The sequence below is a fragment of the Pseudonaja textilis genome, chromosome 2, assembly GCF_049901715.1.
Source record: "Pseudonaja textilis isolate UNSWEBS1 chromosome 2, rPseTex1.2, whole genome shotgun sequence".
Lineage (NCBI taxonomy): Eukaryota > Metazoa > Chordata > Lepidosauria > Squamata > Elapidae > Pseudonaja > Pseudonaja textilis.
Window position 1 is genome coordinate 57,280,956 of NC_141991.1, and position 19,901 is coordinate 57,300,856.

The following is a 19,901-nucleotide window of genomic DNA, read 5'->3' on the forward strand; positions in this document are numbered from 1 at the left end:
AGGCGATGGGGGCCTCGGCGCCATTGGCGAGTCGGTGACTAAGGACTGCCCCAATTCCAAAAGGGGATGCGTCTGCTGCCAGTACTAAAGGAAGGTTGGGGTCGAATTGTATGAGCACTGCCTCTGACGTAAGTAGTGATTTGACGGCGTTAAACGCCTGGTCTTCTTTGTGCCCCCAGTGCCACGGTGACTTTTTGTCTAGTAATCTGTGTAGGGGTTCGGCTACTGAGGCTTTATGGGGCAAGAAGGATGCATAAAAGTTTAGGAGTCCCAAGAAAGCTTGTAGCTCCGTTTTGGAGGTTGGTGTGGGAGCTTCGTGGATCGCCCTGACCTTGGACTCCAGGGGGTGAATGCCAGAGGCGTCAATTTTATAACCCAGAAAGTCCACCTGTCTAGTGGCAATGGCGCATTTTTCTTTTTTTAACTTGAGGCCATGCTGTCTGAACCTCTCTAACACTGCTCGCACTCTCTGGAAGAGTTGGGGTCTGTCCCTGGCCGAGACCAAGATGTCGTCGAAGTAGGGTACTACACCAGGGAGGCCCTTTAAAATCCGCTCCATGAGGGATTGAAAAATGCCGGGGGCAACACTTACGCCAAATTGGAGATGCTTGCATCGGAAGGCACCCCTGTGAGTGACGATGGTCTGAAGTTCCGCTGTTTGGTCATCAACAGGGAACTGTTGATATGCTTGAGACATGTCCACTTTAGCAAAAATACTGCCCGGTTCGAATGTATGCAATAAATGCTGAATGACGGGCACACGGGATAGGCGCTAACTTGTAAATATTTATTGATTGTTGTCTTGTAGTCCGAGCAAATTCTCAGGCTACCATCTTTTTTTAGGGGTGTGACAATGGGCGTCTCCCACTTGGCGAAATCTGTTGGCTCAATGACCCCTTGTTTTAGTAGTTTATCCAATTCAGCGTCTAGTTTTGGCCGAATAGCAAATGGAACTCTACGTGGTTTTAATCTGATTGGGGCTGCCTGGGGTCAACGGTGAACGAGATGGGGGTTCCATTATAACACCCCAGCTCCTCGCTGAACACATCTGCGTAGTCAGCAAATAAGGAGTCAGTGTCTGAGGTTGAGACAGCATGGACTCCTGTTAACCCTAGGCCGAGGTGGGGAAACCAATCGAGCCCCAATAAGGTGGGTAGGTTGCCGTTAACTACCACTAGAGGTAGGTGGCCTTTAAAAGCTCTAAAACTGACAAAGAACTTGCCTCTGCCGATCACGGGAATGGCCTTCCCCTGGTAGTCCTTCAGACCGAACTGGCATCTCTGAAGCCGGGTAGTAGATAGGCTGGGGTGGAGTCTCTTGAGGGTGTTCCACGAGATTATTGAGAGCGCGGACCCTGTGTCAACCTCCATGTGGCACGGTTTACCTTCTAGGGAAACGGAGAGAGAAATTTTACTAACAGAGTGGCAAGTACGCCTGGCAAGGCGGTGCGTGCGACAGTTTAATACTTGCCTCTGTGGTCCCGAGTGCGAGGACGGGGGTCTTTGTGCAGCGCTTTGGGGGCTTGGCAGACTCTGCAATGTGCCCCCTCTTATGGCAGTTGTTGCAAACGGCTCCTTTAAACTTGCAGGTGGCCCTTTGATGTGATCCCCACAGGCTAGGCACAGGGTGATGTGCTTGGGTGGACCGGTGTATTCTTGTTTAGCCCCTACCTGCGACCGTCTGTCATTGGTGAGGCGATGGACATCGTTCTCATCGTTGTGGCCTTCCTCCACTTCCACCTCTTCGGAATGGACTGGGAACGCTGCTAGCTTGACGCTTGGGCCCTGAATTTCGGTGGCTGAGTTCATAGCTAGCTCGGCTGCTAGGGCCTCCTCTACCGCTTACTTGCGAGGTTGAGGTCTTTCTTAGCTAGCAGTCGCCTCTGTAGGTTGAGATCCTTGACCCCACAAACCAATTGATCGAGGAGCATGTCCTCTAGGTATGTTCCAAACCCGCAGTGCAGGGCTGCTGTTCTGAGGGCGGCCATATATTGGTTGATGGTCTCCTTACTTGATTGCTTCCTCATTCGGAACGTGAACCTCCTGGCGATTTGTGAAGGTCTGGGAGCGTAGTGGTTTGTGAGGATCTCAAGCAACTTGGACCACGGAACGTTTTTAATTCTCTCGGCGCCACGAGTGCTGCAGCGGTATCGTAAACGGTGGCTCCGCAGTAGATTAGGAAATAGGATTTTTTCCGATGCTCTCCGCATCCGACAGGCCGACCGCATCGATGTAATGATTGAAACGGTTCTTATACGATTCCCACTTCTCTTCGTCTGGTTTAAACGCCGGGAATACTGGATTGGAACTCATGGTGCTGGAACGGCTGGGCTACCTGCGGGAGAAATCTCTCTGGGACTACGAACGCTCGTGAGTTACAAGTGATATCAGCTCTGGAGAGGTTTTTTGCTACCCTCTCTTTCTCTCTCTCTGGGTTACCACGTTGGCTGCTAGCCATTGGAGGTGTCTTGATTCGCGCCAAAAAAGTGGGCGTTAGTGACTCTCTACAGCGCTGTGCTGTGATTCCTACTGGCCCGAAATTCAAATGACACCCGTTTGAATTTCGCGCCAAATGCAGAGCGGCTGCGGCTCGCAGCGCTTCACTTTCCCCGTAGCGAGGCTAACAAGCGGCTACAGACGCTTCTAACTATTTGACTCAGACCGCTTTCTCTGGCTGCGGATCTGCGTTTGTTCTTTTTGATCGCTCGTTTCGCTAGCTGACCGCTCTCTCTGGCTGCGGATCAGCGTTTCCCTTGTTGCCAACCGATCGCTCTCTCTGGGCTGTAGATCGGTGGCTAGTGACTCAGCGGTTGCAAGGTGCTTCTGGTAGCCATCCCATCCTCGTCGCCAGTGTTAAGTTTGAGCAATGAGAGGCTGAACCAGAGCATGAGTGCAACAGTACTTTATTTACAAATAAAGGGCTGACCGTGCTTGCCAAGCCTGGAACTGGCTCGCAGCAATCAGCAGCCAGTTGGACCCCGCAGCCTGCTTTTATAGCTGGCTGCTGGGGAGAACTGACCAATGGGAATGGGGGAAATAACGCCCACACAAGTGAGTGGACCTGAGTGAGAACTCCTTGAGTCCTCAGGACATAACACATTTTATTTGTTCTGAAACTTGCATCAAGTTTAGATTGAGAGAGAGGGAGGAGGAGAGAGAGAGAGAGGGAGGGAGGAAGGGAGAGGGGGGGAGAGAGGAGGAGGGAGGAAGGGAGAGAGAGAAAAACAGTTTTATTATCTTCTTTTGTATGTGCCATACTATAGGCATTTCTATCATGTCTTTTTATATTTGAATTTTTAAAATCTAATTTTAAAACTTTATTTACAGGATTTGCACCAGGCTTTTGTTGAATTCTAATTCCTCCATCCAGTTGTCCAATATTAGGACCACCAGATTTGGAAGGCAAAAGTCCAGATAATCAGTTGATGGCTAAAAAAGTTATCAGTTTCCATATTCATCTGGTGGGTTGTCTGGATTTTTACAATCCAGACCTGGTAGCCCTGTCCAATATCTTTTTAGTATTGTGGCGTATTGATAGTAGTCATACACAAAGCTACATAAAGGATAATATGATGTAGACATTTTTAAAAATATATTCTTGTCTTAATGTTCTCAACATGGAATTTACTCTTTAAAAAAACCACAATGAGTCAGACTTAGTTAAAAGGAATGAAAACTACCCCAAAATACAATGAATGTAAGTTAGACTGGGAACTTGAAACAACATCTTAGAATGGCAAATCACTTCATACTATTGTCAAGAAAACTGTATGGTTCTATCCATTAGCATTAGGAGTTAAACTCAGTTTAAAGAAACTGAATATTTTTGACTTTTTTTGTTAGCTACTGAAGGATCTCATCTTGATCAAATCATAGAATACTTAATTTCCAACTATATATAGATAAAGTTATGGCTATATTTTTACTCTAATATGCATAATTTTATGGAGAAAATCTGCCTATTGATGGCTAGAAGTCAAAGATGACTTGATATCACAAAATCAATCAATCAATCAATCATCAATAAAAAACACAATTTTATGCTTCTGCATTTGCATTGAACCAGATTTTCCTCAGTTTGATCTTTTTCTGTATCGGTGTTTTAACCAGAATAAGTAATTTGAGGTTGTCAGCAAAGTTGGACACCTGAATAATTCTTGAAGGAAAGCTATTTTTAAACCTGAGAATTAATTCTGCTTTGATTGTCCATTAGAAATTGTGGTGGGGTACTTTTATTAGATTAAAATGAGACAGTCTCCCATTTAAATAAAGTTATCTGAATAAGAAGAACAGCACCAAAGTTAATTAACCTTTACCTGCCCTTGTTAAAGCCAAATTTGTCTCTGGACAGAACATGTTTTTCCGTAAGAAGATAAAAATTTACTTTCTAAATAAACCTTAGAAACCATATTTATTTCTAAATATGTCACAAACAGTGAAACTTGAAGAAGAACAGTTGGAGTGATGGGTTTTATGATCAATTTAGACTATTCTATACATCCGGCGGGAGGAGAGAGGGAAATACACTTATTGTATATGTGTATAGAATGTGTAGCTGGCAAATGCACTTCTTTTTAAAATGGCTGGTAGCTGCTCCTGTTTATTACAACATGCATTTCTATAGTGCTGCTACTTCACTCAGTGGCCTGACAGCTGTCCCCATCTGGATCCTCAAATGTATTGCATATACAACTAACAGATTTCCCAAGCTTTACATCTTGTAGTCCCAATACATCAGAAAGATACCCATTTTGGGAAGGGTGGCTTAAAAGAGATAGGCAATTACAGTGCATGCAGTAGTGATGGCATATGGATGACACCCCCCCCCCAATCTCTCTTTGTTACTAAGGGTAGAATTTGGGAGAGGGTTAGGAAAGAGTCTTCTCAGCCACAGCCAAATTCGTTCTTTATTACTCTAGCTGGACAGATTCCCCATCTGTAGCCAAGATGAAGCTGCTGTCAAATTCTGCCCTGGCTATGTAAGCTATGAAAATGACTTGGACAAACTGTTTCATACTTTTCTCTGATTTGTCAAAGCTGTTAAAACATCAGTGCTGTAAGAAGCTGATTCACAATGCAACTCCCAAGCAAACAACTCTCATAATTCACAATCATCGCTCAAAAAAGGTAAATCTAGAGTTTATTAGATTGGGAAAGATTAGGCATACAGAACTGCAGAGGTCTCCAAATTTGGCAACTTTAAGACTTGTGGACTTCAACTCCCAGAATTCTCCAGCCAGCATTCTGGAGTTGAAGTCCACAAGTCTTAAAATTGTCAAGTTTGGAGACTTCTGCAGTTCTGTATCATGTCTGGGCTGCAAAGATCCAGGTAAGGGTCAGAGGGCAGCAAAGTGTCTCTAAATCTCTGATTCTCTCTGCCATCTAGTGGTTATCTGCATTCCTATGGCCCAAGTATGGAATGCCTAGGAAAGATAGTGTTAGGTACTGTACTTCCAAACCTCATTCAAGGAAGCTAAAGTAATATCAGAAAAAAAAATCACACCTGTTCCAAGAGGACCATTGTAGATTAAAACTGAAATGGATAATCATAAGCATTTTTCATCTGGTAGCTTTCTTTCTATAATTTGATATGGCTTCTGGAAAAAAATCCCCTAGATTTTGTGATCAAACTGGAGCATTTTATTATGGTTTTAGAAGGGTTACCCCTCCTAAATTATCTGTGAGATGTAGGTAGGTTGTGATAACTTACCTTAATTAATTTTGACAGCAATGAAATTGAGGAAAAATATATTTGCTAGGTAAATCCACATTTAAAATCCACCTCATTCTCTTAATCTCAGCTTCTTTTAACTGGTGATTCCAGACTATTCAGGAATGTTTCAGTAGTTTTTTCCATGATTTTCCATATGTAATAGCAGTTTTGGCTGGCGCAGAGTAACCACCAACATACAGAGAGGGCCTTTCCCCATTGTTAAGTTAAATTGTTGCTCATCCTTTCTTCAATCTGCCAGGGATCACTAACCTTCTTCTAATTTCTCTCCTCCTCTGATTGATTCTGACATCACCTGACTGGGTAAATTTCCTTTAAAAGGTAATCTGTAGTAAAAACAAAAACCCCACCCCTTGTGTTACAAACAGCACTTTTGCTTAGGGTTTTAATCCTTCCTTTCTCTTCTTTACAGAGCTAACAAACATCGAATTTCAAATGCTCTGTTTGGAAGCAAAGAAGAAAATTGGGTTGGCAGGATATGTTTATTAAAATGTAAGGAGGACCCTCAGAAGACCACACTAGGACATTAACACATCTGGAGTAGTGTTAAGAAGCTCTGTGTGCTTAAGTGAATTCATAGGAGAAGCCAAAATAGTTGAGGGATTCAATAGGTTTGCATTCTGGGCCTCAAGCGCCAATAAAGTCTGTAGGTGGAAGTAGGGATCTGGATGTGGTCAGAATCAGAACTGATAATTTTTGCTGCCCAAATGTTTGATGAGTCTCCCTAAACAGGTACTAGAGGACATAGAAATAGACTTGGACATCTGCTGGTTGCCTTCTGATACTAGTAGAATCTTAAATCTGTCCTGATTTAAGACTAATTAGGAGACATATTTAGGATCAAGCGAACAATTATGGATCTAATGGATTTTTCTTAGAAAATGGTTGCAGAAGTAGGAGACCAAAAATACCAAGAAGATCTTATTCTTATGTTAGCAATATCAAGCTATTCTTATTTGTGAGCAAACAAGCTTTATTTGGATGAAGGCTGTACTTCCAGTAACATGGACTTAAAGCATTTGTATGTGCTTTAAACCATTTAAAACTTTAAAACGTTACACCCAAGCAATAAAGTGCTGATTTCCCCTTCATTTTTATATGTTCTAATGGCAAAAAAGATGCTTACCACCACCCATTTTCCTAAAATATTCAGAAAAGCTAATTCTGTTGAAGTTACATCACTGGCTATGCTCCCTTCAACTTTCAGACAACTAAAGTGATTTTTCCTGATCTCAGTGACGTTGCTGACTTATGAGAGTCTTAATCTTTTAGAGGGGTCTAAACTAAGAAAAGCAAAACTAGAACATCAAGTAGGCATAGACAATTATGGAACAGATGTCTTTTTCCAGGAACAGATAAATGCTAAGATTTTGAGATCATAGAATTAGCAAAGTGGTTGAATTTTGATGGCATAACTTTAATTTTTGGGGACAAATAGAAGTGGAAGATTTCTTGGAGGAAATATCCTTCTACTTTCAATTACCTCTCCCAAGTTTCCCTCTAATTTTAGTCTTTTAGGCAGGTTTAAAGATGAAAATGGGAGCTGTCTGTAGGAGCTTGAAATTGATCTGTAAAATGATTCTGGCTGTTCTTTAGAATTTGAAGAGGAAGGCAGAAATGGAAGCTGTTTGCCTGCCATAGCCTTAAATTCTTCTTCCCATGTTTAAAGTCTCACCCTCCCTCCAAGAAACCCCAAAATTCTGGGGACAAAACAGTTTAATTAGTTACTCTACTACACTCTTTTCAAGAGTTAGGATGCTGAATTACAGTCCTTCAAACATTTTCCACCTCTAGATTGACAACTGAAGCAAGGTCTGCCTGACTCTGATAATACCTGAATGTCAGAAAAATCTACACTGAGCCTGTTATTCTGTAATTTAATTTTTTAGTTCCTTGGCAGCCTGGAGAATGAAGAACAATTCTAATTTTCTTGAAAAAAAAATAGATTTATACTGATGGGTATAAAAACCATGTGTATTCTTGTCAGTTCTTTCTGCTATGGCAGTGTTTCTTAACCTTGGCAACTTTAAGATGTCTGGGCTTCAACTCCCAGAATTCCCTAGCCAGTTTGCATCCCTTCCAATATTATGGTTTCTGAGAAACAGTTTTCTTTTCTATGACTGCTTTCTTCTTCCAAGAGTTGCCTTAGGACTTCTTTTCTCACTTGCCTTTGTTGCTCCTGGTAGGGATCAGAAAAATGCATACAGCTCTTATCTCAGGGCTTTTCCTGCCGAAATGGAGCTGAAAGACTCCCTCTCTACAGAGGGAAAGACCATCCTCCATACAAAGCCTGCAAACCCCAGAGGAGGCAGCAGCTTTTCTTTCCCAGTCTTCAGGCTTTTCTATAGGTGGAAGATATAGCAAGCTGTTTTTATATAATGGGAAAAGTTCACCAAAAGGAAGACAATAGATGCGTCAAGCCCATTTCAGACCTATCTGAAAAAATGTGAGAGATGCTGCGGTGTTTTGAACTGACTAACTGTTTCCATTTGGAATAAATGGCAATAAATAAATAAATAAAACCCTTGGAAGCTACATCCTGACTTCATGAGACCAATTATGTCATTGACATTTGTATAAAGAATGTCATTTGAAACACTTTCATTATGCAGATGAAATACACTCATTGTAATTGCCAAATTTGTACTGAATTGACTTTCAAAGGTTACAGAAACCCATTCCCTTCAAACGATTCCTTACATTGAGGATTTCAGTATATTGTTTCTTCTCATTCTTACTGAAGCCGATCTTAAATACAATGCTATCCAGCATCTTAAATATATTACTCTTTTTCTACTTGACTGCTTTCATGAGGGAAGTTATTGGAATGATTATAATGAATGCAGGTTGATCCATATAATAATACGAGCATGATTTTGCATCAGGCTTTCATTACAATACAAAGATTTAAGTGCCATAAACCTATGTCAACAGAAAACTGGAAAAGAGAAAGCTTTTTATTACAAGTATTATTTCAATAGAACGTTGGTAGCATTCATTGTTTTCATTTTGACGAAGTTTTTCCTGCACATGGCAAAGTTGTATGCATCAGTACTGAGTAAAGAGTCTTATACCAATGTAATATTTCAGTTTTTTCTTTTTAATAAATTTACAGTCATTTCTAAAATTCTGTTTTCACTTTGTCATGCAGTACTGAGTGTAGATTAATGAGAAAAAATGAATATCAACAATTATAGAATCAGGCTGTAGCAATACAAAATTGACAAAAGTGAAGGGCATCTGTATACTTTCTGAATGCACTGTAAATGTGTATTGATGGTATATGTTAGATATAAAATTATATGTGCCCTTTGCTTTAGGCCTTAAGTTAGTTTGCTTCCATTAGATATTTTAATTAACTAAATATTTCTGTTCTTGAGACATTGGCATGCATGGATATGAGTGTGAGCTTTTTTTCATTTAGTTTCCACTATCTTGAAACACCCCATTGTGAACATCTTCTTGCCAAAAGAAATGGTTCATACACCAATTAACTTCTGATTAATTTGTCCAGAAACCCTTGCCAAGAAATTATACAGCACTAGCTCTAAATCTTGGATTTTGGGGGGACAGTTCTGGAGACTTAGAACTTTCTAAGGTACACTCCAAACTTCTAGGGCAACCTTATTTTTTGCTTTTTCAGATTCCTCATTCACTTTTTTTTTTCTCTTTAAGAAGGTGAATCCAGAGAGGACCATAGAGATGGAACAATATACTGCAATAATACATTCATGAAGGAACCCACAGAATTTTATATCTTAAGTCTTCCTTTTTCACAGAGATTTCAGTTTCTTTCACAGTAGAGAGCTGTGTTCATGTAACAAAGAGCATGCAAATTGCCCATCACTTGCAGGAAGTGATGTAGCTTGATTGGCATGGGCTATATTGCAAGGAAGGATACTCATTCAGGTAAAATAAACCATCTGTCCCCAGGACACACTGAAATCTGGGGCAACTGCTGAAATGTTAGCTCATATGGAGAAGATAGTTAACACATCAATTTGTCTATGAAGTACATTCTGCTCAATTCATTCTAGAACTACCTACTGTGTTTCTCCAACAATATGGCCTCCACCAATAGGAAGGCATGATTTCTAGGCATGAGGTGAAATTAAGCCCCACCCCCCAAATTTAGGCCTATTTATAACATGTGTTTCCCCGTCATTTCTCATGTCATTCATTAGAACTACACGAGGTGAAGAGAAATGGGAAGGAAGGGCGGGGGGCGGTAGGGAGAAAACCTGCCTTTAGGAGTGCCCTGCAGCTAGCCTAGACTAGAATACCCTGATAGCTGATAGAAGCTCTCCGAAGGAAGAGCCCCCAGCCGTTTCAGGGCGTGGCATGGCTGCCCATGTCCCCTCACTTTTAGTCAGTCTCTTTCGGGCGATGGAAGGTCCCCAAATGCAGTCACCAGCCACTTCGATCAGCCAGTAGAAGTGGCCTCGGGGTGAGCGCACACACACACTCCCCTCACCGCAAGGCTGCTTCTATCAGCCAACGAAAGCTACCTGAATCCCTAGCCGTTTCAGGGTGTGGCGTGGCTGCCCGTGTCCCCTTGCCTTTAGGCAGTCTCTTTCGGGCGATGGAAGCTCCCCAAGTGCAGTCACCAGCCACTTCGATGGGCCGATAGAAGCGGCCTTGCGGCAAGGGGACTGTGTGTGTGCACTGGCCCCGAGGCCGCTTCTACTGGCCGATCAAAGTGGCTGGTGACTGCACTTGGGGAGCTTCCATCACCCAAAAGAGACTGCCTAATGGTGAGGGGACATGGGCAGCCACACCATGCCCTGAAGCAGCTGGGGACTCTGCCTTCAGGGAGCTTTAATTGGCTGATAGAGGCGGCCTCGCGGTGAGGTACGTGTGTATGGGCTGCTCTAGGTGGGGGAGGAAATCAAGTCACCCCCAAAAAGACAGCCTAGCCATTTTTTCAGGGGTCAAAAAAAAATAAGGGCCGGCCTTATTTTGTGAGGAACATGGTAGCCCAACTGGGTGTATTTGTGTTTCATGCCTTTGTGACTATATCCCCCAGGAATAGCAACGTAGAAATTTCTAGAACATTTCTAGAACACTCAGACATCTGATGATTTTGGTCCAACATACCTGGTGGGCAATAGATTTAAGAAGGTGGAGCCAGAAGCTCTGTATCTAGCTTAATAAGGAGAATTATGAGTCTACATTCATTGCATTCTTGATGGACATGAATTTTTGCTGGAGGAGAGGTTGATGATCTTAGAATAAACTATATTACAACTTACATTTTTGTGAGTTATGAAGATTTTTGCCATAAATTCATTTAATAGAGTGTTTTGATATATGAGATAATAAATTGGTATTTTCAGAGGGAATGCTTTTCTGCTTTTGAAGGGATTCTTTGCTCCTGGTGTCATGCTTCATTTAGAAAGCTTTCCTAGCTATGAAGTATTTCCTATCATTGAGAAAACATAAGGAACAAGTGTTTGGATCAAATTTTAAAAAATGCTGAATTGCAGGAGGTGATTTAATAAGGGAGACATAGAGGAATAACAAAAGTGCAAGACAGTAGAAAGTGCAAAAAAAAAGTACAAAAGTACAAAACAGTATAGGAAAAGGGAAGACTCCACCCAGCAAATGAATTATGCTGCTCTTTTTTTCATTAGCAAATTCTAACTTGTCTAACTTATCAGGAAAAATCCTTAGAATTTGATTAAAGGAGGACACTCAACAACTGAGATTTAATATTTGGAATCACCTTTCTAGTGCTTTCAATTGTCACTTCAGAAAACATACCTCTCTTGCCCAGGGGTTCTTCTTTTTTTTTTTTTTTAGCTATGGACCCCTTTAAAGTTTGGTGAAATCTACAAACCCCTTCTGGAATAAAATTCATAAAATAAATAGAATAGAATAGAATTCTTTATTGGCCAAGTGTGATTGGACACACAAGGAATTTGTCTTGGTGCAAATACTTTCAGTGTACATAAAAGAAAAGAGGCATTTTTCAAGAGTCAAGAATCATAAGGTACAACACTTAATAATAGTCATAGGGTACAATAAGCAATCAAATCATACTAGGAAACGGTCAATATAAATCGTAAGGATACAAGTGACAAAATTACATTCATATAGTCACAAGTGGGAGGGAATGAATGATAAGGGGATGATATAGATTGTATTACAAATTATGCTCAAATATGAATAGCTAATAAACAAATTAATAATATTAATAAAGTAAAAGCAAAATGTTAAACATATACTTCAAATAATTTTAGATACTGAGATGTATTGAAGATACTCATATGTTTTTATGCTGTAATTACTTTGTTGGATACATACAGTATTGAATGAAAAGCCAAGTTTCAGTTAGAGATGAGTGAAAAAGAGTTCTATTTTTTTCCATCTAATAACTTCTCAGGATGTTGATCTTTGTTCTTGTTCTTCAATGTTCACATTAGAGTAGAATCAGTCTATAAGCACTGTTCTGCTTATAATTTTACTCATGTGAAAGTAGTAGAGATTAAAAAATTAGGATTTCAATCCAGGATGCATTTGGCTGTTCAAGGCTTCTGGACTCTGGTGCAAATTAACAAGCCTAACTAGATATAGAATTGGAACTGTTGGTGTTTGCTTCTGAATATGTCATGTGGAATCAAAATGCAGGACCCAAAGCCAATAATCAAGGCTCACTGCAGTGTCAATTAGACAATATGTACTGGAGGAGATCTCTTCCAAAAGAGTAATGGAAGACACACCCCTGCAGACAAAGAGATGCACTAACTATATTTCAGAAAGGAGGGGAAAATGTTGCATGCATACATATTCGTAAAATAATAATATAATAGATCTCAGATTACTCCCAACTTGTTATCTATTGAGAACAATGGCCTTACTTAGAAGAAATATTTACATCTTGAGATTCAGGGCTTGCAATTGGAATGTTCTGACAAAAACTTACGATGGACCACTCTGAGGTAGATGTTGCAAGGCCACATTCTTTTTGTCTGTTCCATTCACCTAAAAGCTGATGTTTCCCAAAGTCAGAAAATCCTGATTCGGCAGGACTCCTTTCTGTGATGTTACAGCCTATAGTCAGTAAGATACAGCTTCAGGCTAGGACTTTTCTTGCATTCCAGTTAATTATGTCTACTACAAATATAATTTATTTGCAAATTTTTTGCAAGCCTGGTGAAGAATATATGTCAGTATTTTAAAAGTAGAAGGGAAATATATGTCCTTATATGGCATTTCAGCAGAGATTTAATTGATGGTTGTAATACTTCGTTAATAAAAACAATTTGCCTTAAAGCAGGGGTCTCCAACTGTGGCAACTTTAAGCCTGGCAGACTTCAAGTTGAAGTCCTCTAGGCTTAAAGTTGCCAAGGTTGGAGACCCCTGCCTTAAAGTCAACATAATAAGGATTAACACCCCTCCCCAAAATACTGTTCTGGCAAAACACATGGTGATTACTAAAGTCTCTAAGTGCATTTTGATACCAGAGTGATTGAGGTAGATACCTTTCCCTGGGGTTTTAAAACAAAACCAGCAGTACAACTTTCATCCTTTTTCCAATTACTTGAACTACTGGAAAATGAAAATGAAACTTTTCTAATTCAAGTGACTGGTAAAATGATGAAACAGTGCACAAGTGGATTATTTTAAAAAAAGCACACAGAAGGAAAAGTTGGTCATTCAGGGAAAGTAATTTGAAAGACTCCTACTAGGTTTTGAACCTGCAGTTTTCTGTTTATAAGGGAGGTGTTGTAAACAGTGTTCTGTTATGGTAATTCCTGGCAAAGGAAAAGGAAAGATTAAAGGTTTTAGCGGTGATTGTACCCTTTGTGCCCCAGAGACAGTGAGCTGGTGGGGTTAGCCAGTGAATCACAGTTTGAGATAAGACGACACAATTATGGAAAAGCGATTGCATTTTGGAAGTGCAAACAAACAAATAAATAATAATAGGCCCTGTGGCAATTTTGATAACGTGCAGAGGAGTGATTGTTCTTTTTAGACCATCCAAAATGGCTGCCGCTAGTTTTGGTGACGGGAAACTGGGGAGTGAGAATAAACCTTAGAGAGTCATAGATTTCATTTTGGTTTTGAAAAGAAACATATACAGGTAAAGCCCATACTACCCAAAGGATTATTAAGGAAATCAAATCTCTTAGCATAAAATGCCTATTATTATTTTATAAGCATGTACAGTAGAAAGATATGCAATTCCCCTGATGGCACGGAGAACTTCAATTTGTCTTACACAACCTTTCTTCTTGAAGATCAGAGATAACTGCTGAATTTTTTGAAAAAAACAAACAAACATTTGAACCAAGAAATTCATCGGTTTGCTTTGGGTAAAATACTAGCCAGCACAAGATAAAGATGAATATACCAATTTATGGATAGGCATAATAATTTTGTAATGTTTGATACATTTGAAAGAGAATATCAGTGTTTTGATGCTTGAGCAGTTGCAGGGATTATAAATTCTGAACACAGGTCTTAGTATTCACTAAGCATATTTTCCTAAAAATTCCCACTGAGCTGAGGACTGCAAACTCAAATATTTTCTAGGAAGCAATCCTGTCAAATAGCACTGGCTGACATCCTTATTCAACTATTTATTAAAGCAATTATTTTCACCAAACTCCAAGATGTCTTGTTAACAAGTGAAAAATAATTGCATCTTAGTATTAACTGGTCTACATTGTATGAGGAGCAAACTATTTGCTAGAGCAAAGTTCACACTGGTCAACCCACTGAATTCAATTTGTACAGAACTGACCCAAAATACATTGCATTCTGATCTTTTGGACAAAATCTCCTCTGTCAAAAGCTGTGGCCTTGAAATAGTAATTCTTGTGTTCAGAATGAAATAAACAATTTAGGAATACAGATGACTATCCATGGTAATTAGAAGAATGTCAGTCATGGCCAATCAATGTAACAATAACAATCCTATTTAATCAAGATAATTATCTACTATGATTATCTATGGATTCAGGAAACATGCTGAATTCAAATATGACTCACTGTGAATGGGTGTCTCTTCTATACATGGGAAAGCTGTTTCCAATTGAGGAAAAACCCTGTTCCTCCGGAAAAGTAAACCGGATGGGACACTTTCAGATCACTGGTAGGCTATAGATAGGTAACCCCCACTATACTGGCTGCATCACAAGCATTGTACTATTTAAAACAGCCATGGTGATGCAGTGGTTAGAATGCAGTATTGTAAGGCTAACTCTGCCCACAGCCTGGAGTTCGATCTTGACTGGTTCGAGATTGACTCATCCTTCCGAGGTTGGTAAAACGAGGACCAGATTGTTGGGGGCAACATGCCGACTCTATAAACTTCTTAGAGAGGGCTGTAAAGCACTATGAAGCAGCATGTAAGTCGAAGTGCTATTTGCTAAAAATATAATATAACCCTGGAATGCTATTTTCATTGCAGGGATAATTTATAATGAACAACAGAATGGTCCTCTCTGGATATTCCTTTTAAAATGATTGTTTTAGTTTGCTTTTTAAATCACATTTTCAGCTAAATAACACAGGTTTGTTTCAATATCATTATAAAATAATTGACAAACAATCAGTAAAATGCTATTGAAGGGAATCTATCCCTGCACATTTCTAATAGTTCTCACTGAGAATTTATTAAAACCAAGCTTTCTGTTCCATCACTCTAGAAAAACATTGGGTTAACATGCTACTGCCACTGCCTGAATATCATAGAAGATATTTGTTTTTAAACCAAAGTATGATATAATGTCAGTAATCCTGCCACTCTGTTTGTATCCTGAGGCATACATCCTCAGGAAAAGAATTTCAAACACAGAATCCTGAAATCCAAGCTTTGTCAAGAATGCTGAATACTAAGCAGCTCAAACAAAAAACCCCAAAACAACCTAAACAAGAACTTTTAGCAATAATTAAAACATGACAATTTTTAGAAACAGCTATTTGAGCAGCTTACCATATAAACAATGCCCTCCAAATTGCAAGAAATTCAAAAGAATTGAACATTATACATTCCAGAATACAGACATTAATGCTTGTGTTTTATACCATCTGAAAAGAAACCAGAGTATGTGCTTGTGTTTGTGATATTTTTCTATTCTGCTTACCTTGAAATGGTGAGAGCATCATGGCTAAATCAATTATCCCACTAACTCACCCATAAGAGGGTCGAGGCAACAATAAGAAAACAGTTGCTGAAGCTTTGGCTGTGGGGAAGGTATAGGGGAAGGCAAGAGGTCCTGCCAAAGTGAGACTAAACTGTCTACAAGGCTTGCCACATTGCATGTAAAAATCCAGCTTTGATCTGGGTTCCATAAATTGGCATAAAGCTAGAAATAAGCTATCTCAGCTCCCCAAAGCAGGAAAATGTGATGAATTGGACTTGTTCAGAACTCTTCCTGAAATGGCTGCATATACCCATTGGCTTTGTCAAGATTAGGCAAGAAGGATGACATTACAATGGGAATGGAGATGCCAAACCTTTCCTCTGACAGAAAACCACCTAGATCATGTGAATGTAATCTTGTCAACCTCAGGATATATCAGTTCAGTTTGCTCTGATCTTCTCTACAGATTAACTTATTGCTTAGACTTAGTTGTTGCCACTTTTGCAGTCAGACCACCGGCTAACCATGATAAGGAGCATAATCAAGTGAAACAAATTCCACTGTTGAGCTATGAAAACCAGGTATTGAAGGAAATTCCTCTCTTACTCTCAGTCCAAAAGCAGATTCATGGTGCAACTGGGAATGGCTGAAGAAGAACCTTGGGGAATGGCCAATCAGCCAGAAAAAGAAGCTTTCTTTTGTGTACAGAAGAATACTTACCTGTAGTAGTGTCTTAAAGCTGGCTCATTGGAAAAATGGTGATGAATGAGCAATGAGGTTTTCCAAATTCTTTGCTTGCTTACCTCATGGAGACAACCACACAGAACAATTTTTGAGTGAGCTGCATTTGGTGTAAGGCTATACCTAGTTCAAGTTGGCCAATTGGGTATAACTATATGCTTGCTTTCATGAGTAAGGTGAAGGTAAGAATGGCAGTTCTGCTTTGATATTAATATTTATGTTCTTTAAACAAGACAGATTAAAATTCTGGATTTGGGAAGGGACAATGAAACTACCTGTATTTCTAGGCACAGTATTTATTCAGGACAGCTGTTCATTACAACCATTGTATCAGTTTGATGGATGACATTTGAAGTTGTAGGCTTTTTGAATGACACCAGTCACATCCAGCCTATTAAAGAAAGTGAGTCTGTTGTAAACACTGACAAATGCTTCCATCTAGTAAAGTTTCCAGAACCTTAAAAATTGCCCTGAAATTTTTGGTGTCAAATACAAACATATTGTTTTCTGAAGGAAAGCGCATCCTCTAGCATCAGCCTAGTTTTGCTTATGGTTTGATGAGCACATTGCTGATTCTACTTTGAATTACAAGATAAAACTTTCATGTTATATAGTTGGATCCAGAGCTGGTCTTTAATCATCAGAACAATGTGGATGTTCTGGAGTTCTCCTTAGAATGTTCCACTGATGTAAGAGACCCCATTTTAGCTAAGTTCTCTCTCTGTAAATCCCAGTGGCACCCCTATTTTAAGACTGAGAATAATTTTTTAAAGGGGGAAGGAGGACTTAGTGAGAGAAATGGTGCCTTTCCCAGAAATGTAGCTGCAGTTGGTTAGCATTATTATAGTCCAACTTATCTGGAGAGCAGGCACCAGATTGGAGGAGATTAACATGGTATCCAAATGAGAATTTTCACAATATTTTATGTGAACTTCCTGATGTTACAAGCCAACTGACAGTTGTTGGAGAACATTCCTGAGTTCTTTCAGCACTCTTCTTCCTTCTCAATCATCTATGTCAAGGGTGTCAAACTCAAGGCCCATGGGCTGGATCTGGCCCATGGGATGCTTAGATCTGGTCCACAGGTCCACCCTGAAAAGAGCAAAGGATCAGCCTATGGTGCCTCTGCCAGTAAAAATGGAACTTGGAGAGGCAAGACCTCAAACAAACACACAAGCAAGCTTTTAGAATTCATTTTCACACAAAGACTTGCAGGTGGTATAATCACATTGGCTAATTAGATAAATATCTGGTTATCTTCCAACTAATCTGGATGTTCCCTACTTAAACAATGTCTTCTGCACGTGTAACAAATATCTATTATGGATAACAAAGGAAATTTCCAGCTATCTGCAACTTTTGCACAGACTGAGACGTTTTCCTGGAAGAAGGAAATGCTATGCAATGCTATGTGACATATACTGTACTATAAGCTTCTCTGTTCTTTTGTGGTTGCATATTTCAGAACAATTACATTAACCACATCCTTGCACATGTGAAGGGTCAAGTGTAGTAACATCATAGTAGCTGTTTTGTTCCTTTATTTCATACATCTGTTACATGGCACAACTGTGAGCCAAATTCTCATTGGGGAAGAAGGCCCTTTCCTGTCCTGGTTCACTACTTTTACTATGAAATGTACAAATAATCTTTGTTCTCCAGAAAGGAAAGGAAACATAGCTGCTCTGATGCTCAAGGTAGTTCAAACACAATGGTGGCAATGATTATCATCCACTTGCCTTAAGAACAAAAGAACCCAAGGACTTGCTTTGATTTTCCCCTTTTCAATAGAAACAAATAAAGTTGGTATATAGCAGGAGCTGTTTTGCAACAAATGTTGAATCTCTGCAGATGTTCCCACCCAAAGCTAGCAAGGTAGTTAGTTGAAATACTGTAGATGAATTCATTTAAATTCAAGGTAAACATTCTTTTTTTAAAAAAAGCCTTTTACAGAGGGACCAATCAACATATATCTGCTAAATGGGCTTTAAAACCCAATACAATATTTGCAAGTTTTGAAGATATGGCTTAAATTTGTTTTATGTTAAGTAGGAAACAGTAACAATGACAATGCTGTCTTTTAACAATCCCTCTGGAGTTTAACTCACAACAATATGTTTTCAGTCACTGCTGTAAGAATGAAAGGCAGCTACAATTCCATAGTTTAGTCTAGCAATTATCCATCTCACCAATCAGAATGGAGGGTGATCTATAGTTAGGAACAGAAGCACAGGAACTGCTGTCTTATGAGATGTTTAAGACAAAGGAATTTTACAGATTTCTACTCCTAGCAGACAGAAAATCTCATTTTCAATCAATCTGGAGCTTTACCTGCGTTGTATTTGCTATACCCAAGCAAAGTCTTCAAATTCACAAAGATATTTTTTTAAAAAAATAAAGCCTGATATCTTATTCTGGCTTTAACTTTATCAAAAAATATTTTTCAAAAAAATCTATTAATTACTACAGGAACATTTTGAGAGCTAAGGTAGAGAAATTATGGAAAAGATATCATAGAGAAAATGCCACTGTGTTCTTAAATTGTTGTTCTGTACTGATGGGTTGAGAAAAATACTGTCCAAACAGAGATGATTGGACAGCATCCTTCAAGGGCTACCACAGCCGCCACCCCTGATGTGCTCTCCCAAATTACATTTCAGGAAAGAAATTGCCATTCCCTTTCTGTGGACAGCTGAAACACTTCTACCTCAAGTGATTGGAAAAAATGCTAAAAAAGATGGTCAGTGGACTTATTAAAAGAAGAAAAAAAACACAATTCAGTGACAAGGTAGGTATCTCGAGGAAAAAAATAAAAAAATATTCCTTGTCATGGAATGCCACCTTGTAAAGAGGGCAGGACTTAACCCAAACCCAAAGTATGGGGTTTTTTTTGAACCCAAACTCTTGTAAAGACTCTCCTAAGTCAGATAGACCTTAGCAGAGAACTAAACTGGCTGCATCCCTATAACCTATTCCAAATAGTAGAAAAGACAGAACCAATTCCCATATCAGATGTGCTCTTTTTATTTTTATTATTTAAGATTTAACCTTCAATTCGATTCACAGTCTGGGACTGGTAAAAACTTAACAGTTCAAGTCCTAACGAAGGACCTAAGAGCTATAAAGGTAGTGTCTCAGTATGTAGGCTGTTCTGAGTAGGGTGGTTTTTTCCCCGCCCAGCAAAGTTAGGATATTCAGGTCTAATAAGTTCAAAGTGTCCATGTATCCTGGCAGCCCTTTGGGTGTTGCTCCAAGAGCTCCTATTACTATTGGTACAATCATTGATTTCTTCCTCCATAGTCGCTCAACTTCAATTTGCAAATCACAATACTTCTT